Below are 21,043 nucleotides of genomic sequence, written 5' to 3' on the forward strand. Positions count from 1 at the left end.
TATTAAAGTTTTACAAATTGAATTTTATATAATATATTTCTATAACTTTAGATATTAATATATGTATGTCAAGAACTCATATGATTTATAAGCGAATTTTTCGATGTGAATTATTTCTTTCTTTCTATTGTTCATGAAATTGTACACAATTTTTTTAAAATTTTTGTTGAACTAAATAGTTTTTTTTTTTTGTTTTTTTTAAGTGATAAAAAGGTAAATATTTAATAAACAATCCCCGCCATTAGTTGTCAATTCTTGGAAGTAGAGACATTATGGCATGGTACACAATGGTGCATGGTCAAAAGCAAGTTAAAAAGACACTATTCTTAATTAATTTGTGTAATTATACTAACCAAAATCCGTTACAAAATAATAAAGAGCAATGCTATATTTAAACTTAATTTTAAAAATTTTATTTCATAACCCTAACGTGACAGTTCGTAATTATCAGCTCGTAAATGTGTCCTGTTTGCTCGCTATGGGTCTCACTTACTCAATTGCGAGCTATCACATCAAGACGTGAGAAAAATTTATAAGATTAGATTGTGAACTAATCTTATTTAAATAATCAATCGTCTTTACCCTAATATTAATTTTAGACCGTATTAATTTACAAGGATTATTTAATAAAAATCAAATCAATCAGTGAGAAATGTCGATGAAGAAAGGGGAAAAAAAGAAAAAACTAACCACCATTGAATGCTCGAGTGAGGCGAGGGGACTTTTGGGTATATTACTGCTAATAGGGTTAATCTAGTTCAAAGTCGGTAAGATTTATTTTGTAGCATGTTAAAGGAAAGATTTTTCAAATGTTAAGCCCTAAGGTTAAGTGTGAATCATAATACAAAATTGTATGAATGACAATAAAACGAATACCATAAAGTCTAAGATAGATTAAATGATAAAACGTGGTCTAAAAATATTATATATATATATATATTATATATATATATATAGAGGTCAAATGATTGAATTTCCATTGCCAAAAAAATAAAAAAGATTATGCCTTGCTACATATACAATAATTGCATAAGATAATTCGTCCTTAATAAAAATGGATTTAACAAATTTACAATAGAGTCATGTGAATTAATATTATAAATCATCAAGTATATTGGATAGATAAAAAATATATATATTTATAAATTATTTTATACGTGGGTTTATTTGGCTATCATTTGCAGAGATTTTTTAATTTGATCAACCCAAGCTTTTAGAAAAACATCAAATGACACCCCCAATAATTAATATTAATTATTAAAACCTTAACCATTAATTAGAAAAATATAAAGCTTTAATGTGTAATTAACTTTTTTTTTTTTTTAATGACTTGGGGTGTTAAGGCCAGCTTGTGTGCATTTTAACTAATATTTCGGGACCCTAGAACTATCAACCAAGTAAGAGTTCTAATAGTCATACCTATTAACAACAATCCCCGAGGACCTTAGAACTATCGGTCGAGTAAGAGCTTAAGTGATCATTCCTATTAGGGGCTAAGATGAATCCAACTTAAGCTCTTTTGACTTGGGGTGTTCAGGCCAGCTTGTGTGCATCTTAACTAATATTTCGGGACCCTAGAACTATCAACCAAGTAAAAGTTCTAATAGCCATACCTATTAGCAGCAATCCCCGAGGACCTTAGAACTATCGATCGAGTAAGAGCTTAAATGATCATTCCTATTAGGGGCTAAGATGAATCCAACTTAAGCTCTTTTGAGTAATACACCCAAAAGTTTTAGTTAACCACCCAATGATGGTTAATGCGTGATTAAATTTGAAGGGTTGGTTTGAAGATATGGGTGGATTTATAATAGGGGATGAAAATTGAGTGATGAAAGATGAGGAAACTTCACGTATTAAGCAAAGATAATGGAAATAAATAACTCCAATTATAGTTAACCATATTGTCCATTTCTCTTCACAGTGACATGAGCATATCACAATTAAAAAGAAAGTCAATGGGTTGATAAGAAACAAAAATAGTTGAAAATGATATATATTATAGTGTCCATTGTGCAGACAATTTCAAATATGGACGTAGCCTCATTCTCATTAATAGTATTTTTAGTTTGTTTTTTTATGAATTGGTGGAGGTCTTTTCTACCTCCATATATTTGAATTCACAATATATATTTAAAAAAAAAAAATCAAAATACTTTTTCGATCTGGTAATATTATATTTTGTAATTTAGTTGCATTTATACAAGATAAGTATGCTATATATATAAAGTGATATGACAACACATCATATATACGAAGAGTTATTTAGTATTACTAATATACAAGATATGATATAAATTGTTGGTGATATTATCCTATTTGAAATAGATTGAAAATGATACTTTTGATGTTCTTTTTTTGTTTTTTTTAAATAAAGCGATTCCATTAAGAAATGAATTTAGTGCTAGAAATTCAGGTTAGATTTGAGAGAGTAATATGTCTTTGGCTTTCGTTTCTATGAGTCTCAGAGAGTTTATTCAACTAGATAAACCTTTAAAATTGATGTTTTTCTCTTTTCATTATCAAAATATTGTAGATTTATCCCTTACTCATGTATCAAATAGTAAGGCTCAAAGCATGCCCGTTTGATTCAAACTCATTACTTCATCATTGGAAAAGAAACAAAAGTACCAATCAAGCTACTACAAATTCATAGTATCTTGACAATAGGGTGGGATGTTACATTCGGTTGATGTTTGATTTCGACACTAACAACTTGTACGTGCAAAGTGCTAAGTAGCTTTTAGAAATTACACGTGAATAAATATGATAATCTAATGCAAAAATTGAATAATAAATAAAAGACAATTTTAAAGTGGTTCGGATGTTTAACGCAAGTCTTACATCCACTGTTATTTGATTACAAGAGATCGCGAATAGCAAAACAACGAGCAGAGGTACAACGACTGATTATTCAGATAGAATATCAAGTCAGTCTCATTCTCGCAGGTTATCTTTGCTCTGAAGATATAGATTACAATCAAAGAGTGAATTTTTTGTATCAGAATCTCGAAAATGAGAGAAGGAGTCCTCTATTTATAGTAGAGGAATTCAAGGTAATGATTTCAAATCTGCAAGTGGGTAGGTGTCGTGCGTCTTTCATTGCCTTTCATTTGCTGATAACTTATGATATATCCTCAAGTTACCTGAGGCTTAGACAAGTGATCGACTCTCATTCACTTATGGACAAAACCTGAATCTGTCAAGTTAGTGATAGTCGTATTCTCTTTATCTTAGGGTGACGTGGCAACCCTTGGACGGCGTAAAACTTTCCTGAACTCTGATTGGAGCTAGCTAATGTAGGCTTACATCAGCCCTGAGTTTTTAGGCATAACACATTCATTTCTATGTGACCGGATTTGGACAAGTGATAAGTCCTTGGTTTTGTTTCAATGAGGAGATCAAAATTCATTGTTTTCAATAATGATGCATGTCTCAATTGTTTGCATAATACTTTCGTTAAAGCCTTCAAAATGACGATTTTTCCCTAAACTTAAAGATCTTTTTTTGTCGTTTTAACACATTTTCCCCTTGTTTTAGTCTCCCCATAACCTACTCAAAGTCTGTGGCATGTTCTTTTTCAAGTGGAAGGGTTTTCATCAATGGGCCAAAATTTGCACCTCATTAGTATAATGAGATAGAAATTTCTACCCTCTAAAGACTACATGACTAGACTGGGGGACATGATTCACAATAGTTCAAAACTTATTCCTGTCAATTGTAGCATAAACTTCACATAAATAAGGCTTATATAGACTCATTATGCTCTAATATAATATACTACCAAAGCGAGACACATTAATACCAATAGCTATGAGCATCAATATTAGGGGTAAAATCAAGTCAAGTAGAGTCGAGTTAAGTATCTAAGTATTTGAACTCAATTTGGTTGATTGAGTTTTAGTCGACTTGTTTGAGTTTTTTGTATAATGATCAAACTCGACTCGTGAAATTATTCGAGTTACTCAAATTCAAACTCCACTCGACTAATGTCAAATCAAATTCGAGTTGAACTCGAGCCGCTCGGCTCGGCTTGGTTTTTACCCCTAATCAATATCATTGAAATGAAACAAATGTCATAACTTGCCTAATCATGTCGTGTAGGCATAAATTGTGTGAAGATATGTGTTTTTGCCTCCAAGGCATAAGGCATAATTCTGGTTATGAATGCAAACTTTTTTTTTTTTTTTTCTTTTTTTAAAGAAAGATTTCCAATGATTATCAAGATTTTTTTGAAAGAACTTTTCGGTATATACTATGATTAAATTAATAGTCGATTTTATACCCTTCAAGCATAATTCTGGTTATGAATGCAATTTTTTTTTTTTTTTAAAGAAGGATTTTAAGTGATTATCAAGATTTTTCTAAAAAAGCCTTTCGATGTTTAATATAATTAAATTAATAGTAGATAACNAATATGATTAAATTAATAGTCGATTTTATGCCTCTAAGGCATAATTCTGGTTATGAATGCAATTTTTTTTTTTTTTTTTTTTAAAGAAGGATTTTAAGTGATTATCAAGATTTTTCTAAAAAAGCCTTTCGATGTTTAATATAATTAAATTAATAGTAGATAACGACCAACCGATATTCCTGGATGGATGTAGACAATTACCGAAACTTTGCACTTACCGCACATTCATGTGTTGTAACAAAAAGAAATTGAGTAAACCACTATTCCCACCCAAGGTTTGATGAAATCCCACTTGGTACCCCAAGTTTCATTTATTCTAGATTCCTACCCTTAAAATAACACTATTAATAATTTTTAGGGTAGTGAGAGTGCAATTACCATAATGCCCTTAACCCTAAATTAATAAATTATGTTTTAACCCCTAAATTACTAAAATTATAATTCAACCATCTTATTTTAAAATTACTTCAATTACACCCTCAGTGACTGCACATAGTCTCGGTTTTCACCGTATCTAGGCTGTTTCTGATGGCGGCGAACCCCCTGGTCATCTCCATCACCTTCCCCATCGTCCGTCGTCCAAAACCCCTCTGGTTCTCTACCCATTGGGCCCTCCAATTGCCAACTCCGCTAGGCTTAGGTTTTCATCGTTCTTCGCTGGATTCTGGTCGATTCTTGCCACGAAAATCCAATTGGATATCACCATTGCAACTAGTGTCTCCAAATCTACAAAACCTCTATGTTCCCAACAACCGTTTAGTGGCCATCGCTGATGGAGATCGACGAAAACTAATCGCATGTGGCGGCTGTCATGGCTGGTGATTGGCAAGTGATGAGGGGTTGTGAAGGGCAAGGTTTTGTAGAGGGGAGGATGAAGGTTCGAATGGTGGTGACAAGGGTGATTTTGGGTGAAAAAATTGTCGAAAAAGGGCGAAAAATGTCGATGGTGATGTTGGCTAATGTGCGCCGGAGCTTTGTTAGGGGTGGCGATCTGCTAATGTGCGTCTCCTCTGTGAAATGACCAATTTACCACTGAGCCGTTATATCTAACCATTTTCCGTTACTTTAAGGGTGAGAATTAAAATAAATAAAATTTGGGGTACCAACTCAGGATTCGTCAAACCTTGGGTGGGAATATATCGTTTACTCAAAGAAATTTAAAAAGAAGAGCGAGGAAAGTACAATTAAAAAACCCAAAAAAAAGGATGTAAATTGCTTTAAGCATAAGAAGGTTCCACAATCCACACAGTTGTTATCCACTTTCCAGCTTAACCCATAAGCTATGAATATCAACCTGATTTGTATTTTAAAATCTAACGGCCCAAAATGCTCTCTACCCGCCATCTTACGGTTTTTACCGTTGACGGCAAGTCATCAGATTCCTTGTAAAACCGTTAAAAAAAACATCTCGGCCACTAATAAGTCACTATTGCAGCAAGACTTCTATAAACCACCCTCTCATCCAATGTATTTTCGCCACATCAGCATCTCATCAAACAACGTGCCTCCCATATTTTTAAGACTATTTGTTATTATTTTTATTTTGTATTATTTTTGTTTTCTTCCGCATAGAGGGATCTGAGAATATATAAATAGAAAATTATTTTATTTTTATTTTTATTTGATTTTTCCCATAATTATCGGATGATTTCCAAAGATTCCATATCTATGCCTTTCAATTTAGTTTTTTTTATTTTTTTATTTGTTTTATAGTATTAATAACATGTTAAATGCGTCTGTCCTTGGAATCTTTTTATATTGTAAACATAAATTCAATAATTAAAATTAATTTTTATTTCATTTTATTGTGACAGTTTTAAATATATAAAAATAGTTTAGGATCTAACGAAAATTTAATAATACATTTGGTCTCATTAAAATATAATATAGCACCATGCCACTATCAATTTTTTTTTTTTTAATTTAAATAGTAAATGATAATGACCCCTATAAGATCACAAAATTATTTGTACGTTTATGAATTAATAAATTTTTTTTACAGTTAAGTATTACGTATTAAAATAAACAAGAAAAAAGAATTGATAAATATTTATAACTTATGATAATATAAGTTTTAACGGTTTATTAATAGTGGGTAGGTTATGTTATTTTAAAACTCTTAGGAAGGATTTTGTATTAAAAACCACCATTAAGTAGTCGGATGGGACGATATGAACTCTTGAATGTATTATTAAAGAATTTTTGAGTTCGATTTTCTTTAATTATCAATAGAGGTGGCCACAAGGTCTCGGAAGATTAGTCGAGATATATCCAAGCTGAACATGATACTCCTGGTTACCAAAAAAAAAAAAAATATATATATATATATATATTAAACCAAACCTAAGTGGTCAAGGTCTTTAACTCTAATGTAAAGTACAATTTTTATATTTAAAAAAAAAAAAACGTGGTCTAAAATACATATATAAAGGTCAAATAATTGAATTTCCATTGCCAAAAAAATAAAAAAGATTATGCCTGTCTACATATACATAATTGCATAAGATAAATTCATCCATAATAAAAAATGGATTTAACAAATTTCAATAGAGTCATTTTGAATTAATATTATAAATCATCAAGATATATTGGATTAGATAAAAATAAATATATATATATATATATATATTATATATATATATTATTAATTATTTTATACGTGGGTTCATTCGCTTATCATTGCAGAGATTTTTTAATTTGATCACACCACAAGTTTTAGAAAAACATCAAAGAAACCCCAATAATTAATATTAATTATTAAAATCTTAATCATTAATTAGAAAATTATAAAGCTTAATGTGTGATTAAGTTTTTTTTTTTTTTTTTTATGACGGGGGTGTTCAGGTCAATTACGCACATCTTAACTAATGCCCGGGACTTTAGAACTATCAGCCAAGTAAGAGTTCTAGTAGCCACTCCTATTAGTAGCAATCTTCGAGGACCTTGAAACTATCGGTCAAGTAAGAGCTTAAGTGGTATCCCTATTAGGGGTAAGATGAATCAAACTTAAACCTTTGAGTAATACACCTAAAAGTCTTAGTTGACCATTCGGCCACCCAATAGTGCTTAATGTGTGATTAAATTTGAAGGTTGGTTTGAAGATATGGGTGGATTATAATAGGGGATGAAAATTGAGTGATGAAAGATGAGGAAACTTCACGTATTAAGCAAAGATATGGAAATAAATAACTCCAATTATAGTTAACACATTGTCCATTCTCTTCACAGTGACTGAGCAATCACAATTAAAAAGAAGTCAAGGGGTGTATAAGAAACAAAATAATTGAAAATGATAAATTTAGTGTCCATTGTGTAGACAATTTCAAATATGGACGTAGCCTCATTCTCATAATAGCATTTTAGTTTGTTTTTTTATGAATGGTGGAGGTCTTTTCTACCTCCATATATTTGAATTCACAGTTTATTAAAAAAAAAAATCAAAATACTTTTCGATCTCCTATATTGGCTTCGTTTGGTTGGATTTGGGAATACTACTTTTAGTATTCCCAAAAAGTTAAACAGTAAAATACTCAAAAAACTCACATATTATTCAAATTTATTCAATATTTTTTAAACCCCCTAAATTTGTTAATTCAATTAAATACCCTTAAAATTTTTAATGTTTTGTTACGGCGACTCTGGCCACCCTCCGACGGGTGGTGGCCGGCTGTCGTATTTGAGGGTGGATTGGGGGTGTTTTTGTTAACTTTTAATGTTTTATTATAAGGGGTGTTTTGTAAAAAAACAAATATAGGGGGTATTTTATAATTTGTAAATCCTACATCGTAATACCGCCTAATTCAACTTTTTTTTAACTTTTTTCAAAAAACTTTTCCCAAAAACACAAAATTGTGAACCAAACAGAGCATTATATTTGTAATTTAGTTGCATTTATACAAGATGAGTATCATATATATAAAGTGATACGACAACACATCATATATATGAAGAGTTATATAGTATTACTCATATACAAGATATGATATAAATGTTGTGATATTATCCTATTTGAAATTGATTGAAAATGATATTTTTGATGTTCTTTTTTTTTTTTTTTTTTTTTGTGAATAAAGCTATCTATTAAGAAATGAATTTAGTACTAGAAATTTGGGTTAGATTGAGAGAGTAATATGTCTTTGGCTTTCGTTTCTATGAGTGCATCAAATCTCATAATCTAAGGAGTTGATTTTATTGTTTAGAGTTCATATTTGTAATTTGTTTTCTTTTTGGAGGCCATTCTCAAGGCGTATTGTAGCAACATAACCTAGTCTCATATAATGCCTGATTTATTGCATTATTGATTGACGAGCATTTTGTAATAAAGGATCCAATTAAAGGTGTTCATCGATTGGATGACTAGTTTGATATGAACTGGATTTCAGCATCGGGAAATGAGCCACATGCTTGAATTTGGGCAAGTAATATGTTGTGGCTTCATGTATGAGCAAATCAAGTAAGCTATACTGCACTTGATCTCGAGAGTTTATTCAACTATATAAACCTTTAAAATCGATGTTTTTCTCTTTTCATTATCAAAATATGTAGATTTATTCTAATCACCTATCAAATAGTAAGGTCAAAGCACACTCCTTTGATTCAAACCCATTACTTCATCATTGGAAAAGAAACAAAAGTACAATCAAGCTACTACAAATTCACAGTATTTGACAATAGGGCGGGATGTTACATTCTGTTGATGTTTGATTTTGACACTAACAACTTGCATGACAAAGTGCTAAGTACTCTTAGAAATTACACGTGAATAAATATAATAATCTAATACAAAAATTGAATAATAAATAAAAGATGATTTTATAGTGATTGGATGCTTAAAGCAAGTCTATATCCACTGTCTTTTATATAGAGATTACAAGAGATCGCAAATGCGAACAGGGCAGAGGTAAACGACTGATTATTCAGATAGATATTAAGTCAGTCTCGTTCTCGCCTGTTATCTTGCTCTGAAGATATAGACTACAATCAAAGAGTGAATTTTTGTATTAAAATCCTGAAAATGAGAGAAAGAGTTCTTATTTATAGTAGAGGAATTTAAGGTAATAATTTCAAATTGCAATTGGGTAGGTGCCATGCGTTCTTATCCTTGCTTCATTGCTGTAACTTAAGATATACCTCAAGTTACCTGAGCTGACAAGTGATCGACTCCCATCACTTATAAACAAAACTGAATTCTCAAGTTGTGAAGCCGTATTCTCTATCTTGGGTGACGTGACAACTCTTGACGGCGCAAAACTTTTGAACTCTGATTGGAGCTAGCTAATATAGGCTTACATCAGCCCTGATTTTTTAGGCATACACATTCATTTGACATGTGACAGATTTGGACAGTGATAAGTCCTTGGTTTTGTTTCAATGAGGAGTCAAAATTCATTGTTTTCAATAATGATGCATGTCTCAATTGTTTGCATAATATCTTTAAAGCCTTCAAAATGACGATTTTGCCCTAACTTAAAGATCTTTTTGTCGTTTTAACACATTTTCCCCTTGTTTTAGTCTCTCATAACCTACTCAAAGTCTGGGCATGTTCTTTTTCAAGTGGAAGGGTTTTCACAATGGGCCAAAATTGCCCTCATTAGTATAATGAGATAGAAATTACCCTAAAGACTACATGACTAGAATGGGGGACAGATTCCAATAGTTCAAAATATTCCTGTCAATTGTGATAAAACTCACATATAAGGCTTATATAGATATGCTCTAAATAATATACTACCAAAGCGAGAAACCTTAATACCAATAGCTATGAGCATCAATAATAGGGGTAAAATCAAATCAAGCGAGTCGAGTTAAGTATCTAGTATGAACTCAATTGGTTGATTGAGTTTTAGTCGAGTTTTTTGTATATGTCAAACTCGACTTGAATATCGAGTTACTCAAATTCAACTCCACTCGACTAATGCCAATGCGAATTCGAGCCGCTTGGCTTGGCTGGTTTTACCCCTAATCAATATCATTGAAATGAAACAAATGTCATAACTTGCCTAATCATGTTGTTAGGCATAAATTGTGTGAAGATATGTGTTTTGCCTCAAGGCATAAGGCATAATTCGGTTATGAATGCAAACTTTTTTTTTTTTTTTTTTTTTTAAGAAAGATTTCCAATGATTATCAAGATTTTTTTGAAAGAACTTTTCGGATATATATGATTAAATTAATAGTCGATTTTATAGCCTTCAAGCATAATTTGGTTATGAATGCAATTTTTTTTTTTTTAAAGAAGGATTTAAGTGATTATCAAGATTTTTCTAAAAAAGCCTTCCGATGTTAATATAATAAATTAATAGTGATAAGCCACAACGATATTCTGGATGGATGTAGAGAATACCGAAATTTGCACTTACCCACATTCAGTGTGTGTAACAACTCGGATAATGATTTTAAAATATTTTACAAATTAAATTAAAGATAATACCTAATTAAGCAAATTTAATTAACCATATATATAAGTAATTAGCATTGGCTTACTCGTATAATAAGAATAAAATGTTATTATGAATTTATATTAATATTACTAAATCTTAAATTAAATTTTAAAGTATTGATTGGGGCTAAAATTTATCATATCACATAAAAGAAAATTATTCATTTACCAAGAAAGACTATTAGTTGTGCTTGTCAACAACCTTGTTCTCATTAATGAACCTTGCATCTATACGTCATAGCATTTAAATTAAAAGCATTTTCTTTTTCTATTTTTTATTTAGATTTATCAGGTGTGAACCGAGGGTAAAACAATCGAGTTGAGTCGAGTATCTAGCTAATTAAACTCGACTCGATTGTCATGGTACAGAATTCGAGTTTGAATTTGAGTCTAACTGAGCCTAAGGAATCGAGTTGAACTCGAACTCGGTATTTGAAATTCGAATTCAAGCTTGTACAATCGAATTTTAATCGAGTTTAAACGAACTTTTCGAACTTAATCGAGTTTAATCAAGCTTAACCAAACTTTTCAAGTCGAGCTGTACTGTAATCGAATTCGACTTAAATATTTGAGCTACTCTAACTCGAACTCAACTTGACTATTGTTGAGCTGAGCTCGAGCGGCTCGACTCGATTTTCACCCCCTAGTGCGGACGATCATATTTTTTTAAGGTCCCATAAATAATAATAATCACTCAGAAATAAAATTTTACCATTTTTCAATACAAAAATTTATTTAAATTTTTTATCAAGTGTTGGCTGGCGATAATGGTTATATATATAGTTTCTTTTTTCTTAAGTAACTATTAGAATTTATTTTCTTTTAATTTTCTCTTTTTTCTTTTTGGGTTGCTATATTATGGATGTTGATCTAATGATAAGATAAATTATATTAATTAACCCATTTTTGGGTTTAAATTGAAGACCCTTTTTTTTTTAACTAATTACACTCACTATTAAAGTTTTACAAATTGAATTTTATTTAATATATTTCTATAACTTTATTATTTTGGGTAGGATTTTGAGAATAATATTGGGTAGTCGAATAGGGAGTATTACAAGGCAAAATTTAAAAATTTACAAAAAGCACCTTAGGTTTGCTAGTTTAACTAAACATCCTAATATATGAATTTTTTGTAAAATGACAAAAACACCCCCACCACCCGTAGTGCCAGATTCCGGCCACCACCACCACGGATCTAGCTAGAAAATGCCAGATCTACGGCCATATCTAGCTGTCAACGGCCGCAAAAGGCTAAATCTGGTTGTCAACGGCGGCCATTTCTTTGGCCATCGCTGATGGCCAGATCGGTGAATTACCGATCATTTCCGATGGTGGTATAGGTCGTAGTGATAGATTCCGGCTACCACCGGCGGTGGTTGCCAGAATTTGGTAAGTATAGGTGGATATGGTGTTTTTGTTAATTTTTAAACTTTTTCAGAGGGTATTTGAAATTAATAAACTCAAGGGGCTTAAAAGTAATTAAAAAATAGACTAATATTTGTCAAATAATGTGTCAAACGATATTTGGGGAATAGAATTGAAAATATGAGTAGAAATATGGAACCAAACGAACCCACTATACGTATGTCAAGAACTCATATGATTTATAAACGAATTTTTCGATGTGAATTATTTCTTTCTTTCTATTATTCATGAAATTGAGCAAATTTTTTTTTTTTAATTTTTGTTGAACTAAATAGGTTTTTTTTTAAGTGATAAAAAATTAAATATTTAATAAACAATCCCCACCATTAGTTGTCAATTCTTGGAAGTAGAGACATTATGGCATGGTACCACATGGTGTACGGTCAAAAGCAAGTTAAAAAGACACTATTTATTAATTAATTTTGTTTAATTATACTAACCAAAATCCGTTACAAAATAATAAAGGACAATGTTACATTTATAACTCAATCTTATAAATTTTTTTTTATAACCCTAACGTGACAATTCGTGATTAGTCAGTTTACAATGTGTTCCGCTTGCTCGCTATAAGTCCTATCTATCCAATTGCAAGTTGTCACGTCGGAGATTATGAAAGAAAATTTATAAGATTAGATTGTGAACCAATCTTTATTGAATAATTAATCCATCTTTACCCTAATGTTAATTTTAGACCGTATTAGTTTACAAGGATGATTTAATGAAAATCAAATCAATCAATGAGAAATGTCGATGAAGAAAGGGGAAAAAAAAAAAGACTAACCACCCCTGATTGCCTGAATGCTAGAGTGGAGCGATAAAGACTCTTGAGTGTATTACTTGCTAATAGGGTTAATCTAGTTCATAAGTCGGTAAGATCTATTTTGTAGCATGTTAAAGGAATGATTTTTCAAATGTTAATTGCCCTAAGGTTGAGTGTGAATCATAATACCAAATTGTATGAATGACAATAAAAAGGAATACCATAAAGTCTAAGATAGATTAAATGATAAAACGTGGTCTAAAATACATATATAAAGGTCAAATAATTGAATTTCCATTGCCAAAAAAATAAAAAAGATTATGCCTTGTCTACATATACAATAATTGCATAAGATAATTCATCCATAATAAAAAATGGATTTAACAAATTTACAATAGAGTCATTGTGAATTAATATTATAAATCATCAAGATATATTGGATTAGATAAAAAATATATATATATTTATAAATTATTTTATACGTGGGTTTATTTGGCTTATCATTTGCAGAGATTTTTTAATTTGATCACACCCAAGCTTTTAGAAAAACATCAAAGACACCCCCAATAATTAATATTAATTATTAAAACCTTAACCATTAATTAGAAAAATATAAAGCTTTAATGTGTAATTAACTTTTTTTTTTTTTTAATGACTTGGGGTGTTAAGGCCAGCTTGTGTGCATTTTAACTAATATTTCGGGACCCTAGAACTATCAACCAAGTAAGAGTTCTAATAGTCATACCTATTAACAACAATCCCCGAGGACCTTAGAACTATCGGTCGAGTAAGAGCTTAAGTGATCATTCCTATTAGGGGCTAAGATGAATCCAACTTAAGCTCTTTTGACTTGGGGTGTTCAGGCCAGCTTGTGTGCATCTTAACTAATATTTCGGGACCCTAGAACTATCAACCAAGTAAAAGTTCTAATAGCCATACCTATTAGCAGCAATCCCCGAGGACCTTAGAACTATCGATCGAGTAAGAGCTTAAATGATCATTCCTATTAGGGGCTAAGATGAATCCAACTTAAGCTCTTTTGAGTAATACACCCAAAAGTTTTAGTTAACCACCCAATGATGGTTAATGCGTGATTAAATTTGAAGGGTTGGTTTGAAGATATGGGTGGATTTATAATAGGGGATGAAAAAGGAGTGATGAAAGATGAGGAAATTTCATGTATTAAGCAAAGATAATGGAAATAAATAACCCCAATTATAGTTAACTATATTGTCCATTTCTCTTCATAGTGACATGAGCGTATTACAATTAAAAAGAAAGTCAATGGGTTGATAAGAAACAAAAATAGTTGAAAATGATATATATTATAGTGTCCATTGTGCAGACAATTTCAAATATGGACGTAGCCTCATTCTCATTAATAGTATTTTTAGTTTGTTTTTTTATGAATTGGTGGAGGTCTTTTCTACCTCCATATATTTGAATTCACAGTTCTATTGAAAAAAAAAAATCAAAATACTTTTCGATCTCCTAATATTGGCTTCGTTTGGTTGGATTTGGGAATACTACTTTTAGTATTCCCAAAAAAGTTAAACAGTAAAATACTCAAAAACTCACATATTATTCAATTTATTCAATATTTTTTAAACCCCCTAAATTTGTTAATTCAATTAAATACCCTTAAAATTTTTAATGTTTTGTTTACGGCGACTCTGGCCACCCTCCGACGGTGGTGGCCGGCTGTCGTATTTGAGGGTGGATTGGGGGTGTTTTGTTAACTTTTAATGTTTTATTATAAGGGGTGTTTTGTAAAAAAACAAATATAGGGGGTATTTTATAATTTGTAAATCCTACATCGTAATACCGCCTAATTCAACTTTTTTTTAACTTTTTTCAAAAAACTTTTCCCAAAAACACAAAATTGTGAACCAAACAGAGCATTATATTTGTAATTTAGTTGCATTTATACAAGATGAGTATCGATATATATAAAGTGATACGACAACACATCATATATATGAAGAGTTATATAGTATTACTCATATACAAGATATGATATAAATGTTGGTGATATTATCCTATTTGAAATTGATTGAAAATGATATTTTGATGTTCTTTTTTTTTTTTTTTTTTTTTTTGTGAATAAAGCTATTCTATTAAGAAATGAATTTAGTACTAGAAATTTGGGTTAGATTTGAGAGAGTAATATGTCTTTGGCTTTCGTTTCTATGAGTGCATCAAATCTCATAATCTAAGGAGTTGATTTTATTGTTTAGAGCTTCATATTTGTAATTTGATTTTCTCTTTTGGAGGCCATTCTCAAGGCGTATTGTAGCAACATAACCCTAGTCTCATATAATGCCTTGATTTATTGCATTATTGATTGACGAGCATTTTGTAATAAAGGATCCAATTAAAGGTGTTTCATCGATTGGATGACTAGTTTGATATGAACTGGATTTCCCAGCATCGGGAAATTGAGCCACATGCTTGAATTTGGGCAAGTAATATGTTGTTGGCTTCATGTATGAGCAAATCAAAGCTTAAGCTATGACTCACTTGATCTCGAGAGTTTATTCAACTATATAAACCTTTAAAATCGATGTTTTTCTCTTTTCATTATCAAAATATTGTAGATTTATCTCTTACTCACCTATCAAATAGTAAGGCTCAAAGCACACTCCTTTTGATTCAAACCCATTACTTCATCATTGGAAAAGAAACAAAAGTACCAATCAAGCTACTACAAATTCACAGTATCTTGACAATAGGGCGGGATGTTACATTCTGTTGATGTTTGATTTTGACACTAACAACTTGCATGGACAAAGTGCTAAGTAACTCTTAGAAATTACACGTGAATAAATATAATAATCTAATACAAAAATTGAATAATAAATAAAAGATGATTTTTATAGTGATTCGGATGCTTAACGCAAGTCTTATATCCACTGTTCTTTTATATATGAGAGATTACAAGAGATCACAAATAGCGAACAGTGAGCAGAGGTACAACGACTGATTATTCAGATAGAATATTAAGTCAGTCTCGTTCTCGCCTGTTATCTTTGCTCTGAAGATATAGACTACAATCAAAGAGTGAATTCTTTGTATTAAAATCCTGAAAATGAGAGAAAGAGTCCTCTATTTATAGTAGAGGAATTTAAGGTAATAATTTCAAATCTGCAATTGGGTAGGTGCCATGCGTTCTTCATTGCCTTCCATTGGCTGATAACTTAAGATATATCCTCAAGTTACCTGAGACTTGGACAAGTGATCGACTCCCATTCACTTATAAACAAAACCTGAATCTCTCAAGTTGGTGACAGCCGTATTCTCTCTATCTTGGGGTGACGTGACAACTCTTGAACGGCGCAAAACTTTTATGAACTCTGATTGGAGCTAGCTAATATAGGCTTACATCAGCCCTGATTTTTTAGGCATAGTACATTCATTTCATAATGACCATGTGACAAGATTTGGACGAGTGATAAGTCCTTGGTTTTGTTTCAATGAGGAGTTCAAAATTCATTGTTTTCAATAATGATGCATGTCTCAATTGTTTGCATAATACTTCTTTAAAGCCTTCAAAATGACGATTTTGCCCTAAGCTTAACGATCTTATTTTGTCGTTTTAACACATTTTCCCCTTGTTTTAGTCTCCTCATAACCTACTCAAAGTCTGCGGCATGTTCTTTTTCAAGTGGAAGGGTTTTCATCAATGGGCCAAAATTTGCACCTCATTAGTATAATGAGATAGAAATTTCTACCCTCTAAAGACTACATGACTAGACTGGGGGACATGATTCACAATAGTTCAAAACTTATTCCTGTCAATTGTAGCATAAACTTCACATAAATAAGGCTTATATAGACTCATTATGCTCTAATATAATATACTACCAAAGCGAGACACCTTAATACCAATAGCTATGAGCATCAATATTAGGGGTAAAATCAAGTCAAGTAGAGTCGAGTTAAGTATCTAAGTATTTGAACTCAATTTGGTTGATTGAGTTTTAGTCGACTTGTTTGAGTTTTTTGTATAATGATCAAACTCGACTCGTGAAATTATTCGAGTTACTCAAATTCAAACTCCACTCGACTAATGTCAAATCAAATTCGAGTTGAACTCGAGCCGCTCGGCTCGGCTTGGTTTTTACCCCTAATCAATATCATTGAAATGAAACAAATGTCATAACTTGCCTAATCATGTCGTGTAGGCATAAATTGTGTGAAGATATGTGTTTTTGCCTCCAAGGCATAAGGCATAATTCTGGTTATGAATGCAAACTTTTTTTTTTTTTTTCTTTTTTTAAAGAAAGATTTCCAATGATTATCAAGATTTTTTTGAAAGAACTTTTCGGTATATACTATGATTAAATTAATAGTCGATTTTATACCCTTCAAGCATAATTCTGGTTATGAATGCAATTTTTTTTTTTTTTTAAAGAAGGATTTTCAATGATTATCAAGATTTTTCTTAAAAAACCTTCCGATGTTTAATATAATTAAATTAATAGTCGATAATGACCAACCGATATTCTTGGATGGATGTAGAGAATAACCGAAACTTTGCACTTACCACACATTCATGTGCTGTAACAAAAAGAAATTTAAAAAGAAGAGCGAAGAAAGTACAATTAAAAACCCCAAACAAAAAAGGATGTAAATTTCTTTAAGCATAAGAAGGTTCCACAATCCACACAGTTGTTATCCACTTTCCAGCAAACCCATAAGCCATGAATATCAACTTGATTTATATTTTAAAATCCAACGGCCCAAAAAGCTCTCTACCCGCCATCTTACAGTTTTTACCGTTTACTGCAAGTCATCAGATTCCTTGTAAAACCGTTAAAAAAAACATCTCGGCCACTAATAAGTCACTATTGCAGCAAGACTACTATAAACTACTCTCTCATCCAATGTATTTTCGCCACATCAGCTTCTCATCAAACAACGTGCCTCCCATATTTTTAAGACTATTTGTTATTATTTTTATTTTGTATTATTTTTGTTTTCTTCCGCATGGAGGGATCTGAGAATATATAAATAGAGAATTATTTTATTTTTATTTGATTTTTCCCATAATTATCGGATGATTTTCTAAGATTCCATATCCATGCCTTTCAATTTAGTTTTTTATTTTATTTTATTTGTTTTATAGTATTAATAGCATGTTAAATGCGTCTGTCCTTGGAATCTTTTTATATTGTAAACATAAATTCAATAATTAAAATTAATTTTTATTTCATTTTATTGTGACAGTTTTAAATATATAAAAATAGTTTAGGATCTAACGAAAATTTAATAATACATTTGGTCTCATTAAAATATAATGTAGCACTATGCCACTATCAATTTTATTTTTTTTAATTTAAATAGTTAATGATAATGACCCCTATAAGATCACAAAATTATTTGTACGTTTATGAATTAATAAATTTTTTTTACAGTTAAGTATTACGTATTAAAATAAACAAGAAAAAAGAATTGATAAATATTTATAACTTATGATAATATAAGTTTTAACGGTTTATTAATAGTGGGTAGGTTATGTTATTTTAAAACTCTTAGGAAGGATTTTGTATTAAAAACCACCATTAAGTAGTCGGATGGGACGATATGAACTCTTGAATGTATTATTAAAGAATTTTTGAGTTCGATTTTCTTTAATTATCAATAGAGGTGGCCACAAGGTCTCGGAAGATTAGTCGAGATATATCCAAGCTGAACATGATACTCCTGGTTACCAAAAAAAAAAAAAATATATATATATATATATATTAAACCAAACCTAAGTGGTCAAGGTCTTTAACTCTAATGTAAAGTACAATTTTTATATTTAAAAAAAAAAAAGAGAGATTAAAAAAATGTTAGAAATGTGTTTTTGTGAAAAACCACATTTTTTTTTTTTTTTTTTATAGTTTTGAAATGAATCTTTTGAACGTTATATCAAACATATTCTAAATATAAAATATCACTAAAAAATTTAAATCGTATTTATTTGTACATTTATTTTTTAAAACTATTTTCGAATCATAAATCAAAATGAACCCCGAGAATTTTTCCTAACTTCTTTTAAAATGTTTGCCAATATTGTGTAAGTAAAAGCAGATTGAATTGAAGGAGTGAAAATATAAAGCTCGGTAGAGAGAAGATGATCCAAGTTCGAATTTACTTCCAGTCAAAGTTATTCCTAAAAAAGAAAATCAAAAATAGGCAGACAATAAAAAAAATCTTATCTTATTCCATGAAAAGCACAGAACATAGCTTTTAAATCCACTTTTGCCCCTCCGCTCCTCACGCTCCCTCAGTCTCAAAAAACTTAACTTTACAGACCAACTTTAGATCTGGAGCAACCATTTTATGGGAATCTTACTATTATTATATTTTATTTAATAAATGCAACATTTATTCAATGAAACTATGGGTTTAGTTTATTTTGATCCCTAATGTTTATCTTACGAAAAGATAGATCCACTAAAATGTCAAAGTGACACCTAAATCCTTATCAGTTGATAATCGTTTACAATTTTTTTTTTACAAGTTTAAAATAATAAAATATACTTAATCTTGTTTTTGTTTTTGTTTTTTTAAATGACATTATAACACAATAGAATTATATTAAATATAAATGGCTATTATCTGGCCAGTGGCAATATATGTTAAAAATTTATAATTATTATGTTAATTACAAGAATATGAAAATTAATAGACTAGAGGTAATTTAGATTTTTACGAATTTTTTCGGTAAAAATCTAAGGGTGCGTTTGGTATAATATTTTTACCCATATTCTCAACCGGATTTTACAAATAGCGTTTGGCTCAATATTTACACAATGAAATCCTGAAAATAAAATCCTGACAGCTATCCTGACAGTTTTTTGATTGTTGAAGACAGTTTGCAGTTGTGCTTTCATTTCACAGTCTCACTTTTCTTCACCGCTTCAATGCTTCACCATTTCCGTTTGTATTACCAGCTTCAGTGCTTCACCATTGCACTTTCTCAGTTTGCATTACCCGCTTCAGTGCTTCACCACCGCCACTTTGCCGCTTTGCATTACCAGCTTCAGTGCTTCACCATTTCAGTAACCATCTTTCTTCTCCAACATAATCTTCCACATGCAAATACAAAACAAAGACATTAGCCAAAGGACCAGCCAGCTGAATCAGAAAATCACCCCACAGCACCACCATATTAATCTACCAATATCATCACAACAGAACCGCACGGCCACCACCCATCACCATCTTCCACTATCATTGCAAACCCACCACGAATGCCCACCGATGTCACAGATCTGTCTCCTTTAAGCCACAAACCGTCTAATCGTCACAACCCCTCTGCAACCACCGACGGACGACTCAGATCTGTCACCATTAAGCCACAAATCGTCCGATGTCATAACCCCATTGCAACCACAGACGGACGACCCAGATCTATCACCATCAAGCCACAAGCCATCCGATCGTCACAACCCCACCGCAACCACCGACAGACGACTCAGATCTGTCACCGTCAAGCACAAACCCTCCGATTGTCACAGCCCCACCGCAACCAGCCATAGACACATATTTGTCATCGTGAAGCCACAAACCCTCCGATCGTTCACCGCTAAGCCACAAACCCGTCAAACCATCACTGGAAATATCAGATCACAGTGAAGGGAACACCGTGAACTGGAAAGGACTATTTCGGATTTTTTTTTTTTTTTTGCAGGTTTGTAAATATGTTGTTTGTATTATGTGTGCGTGAATTGGCTTGGTGCTAGAGTTTGCGAATGAGTTTAATTTATTTTTGTTTTGTTTTTTTTTGTTTTTTTTTGCAGGTTTATGAATCTTTTGTACCTTGGATTTATTCAGAGAAGGGAAAAGACTGTTTTGATTTTTTTTTTTGTAGGTTTATAAATTGGTGTGTTGTCGTAGTCACCAAGAATTAAAACACTAAAAATACATGTAGTAGTGTGAGTAGGGATCGTTCCCACGAAGAGTGTCTAGCCGAGTTTTATGTTATGTGAATCAGGATGGGGGGGATTTG

The sequence above is a fragment of the Pistacia vera genome, unplaced genomic scaffold (assembly GCF_008641045.1).
Source record: "Pistacia vera cultivar Batoury unplaced genomic scaffold, PisVer_v2 Contig425, whole genome shotgun sequence".
Taxonomy (NCBI): Eukaryota; Viridiplantae; Streptophyta; class Magnoliopsida; order Sapindales; family Anacardiaceae; genus Pistacia; species Pistacia vera.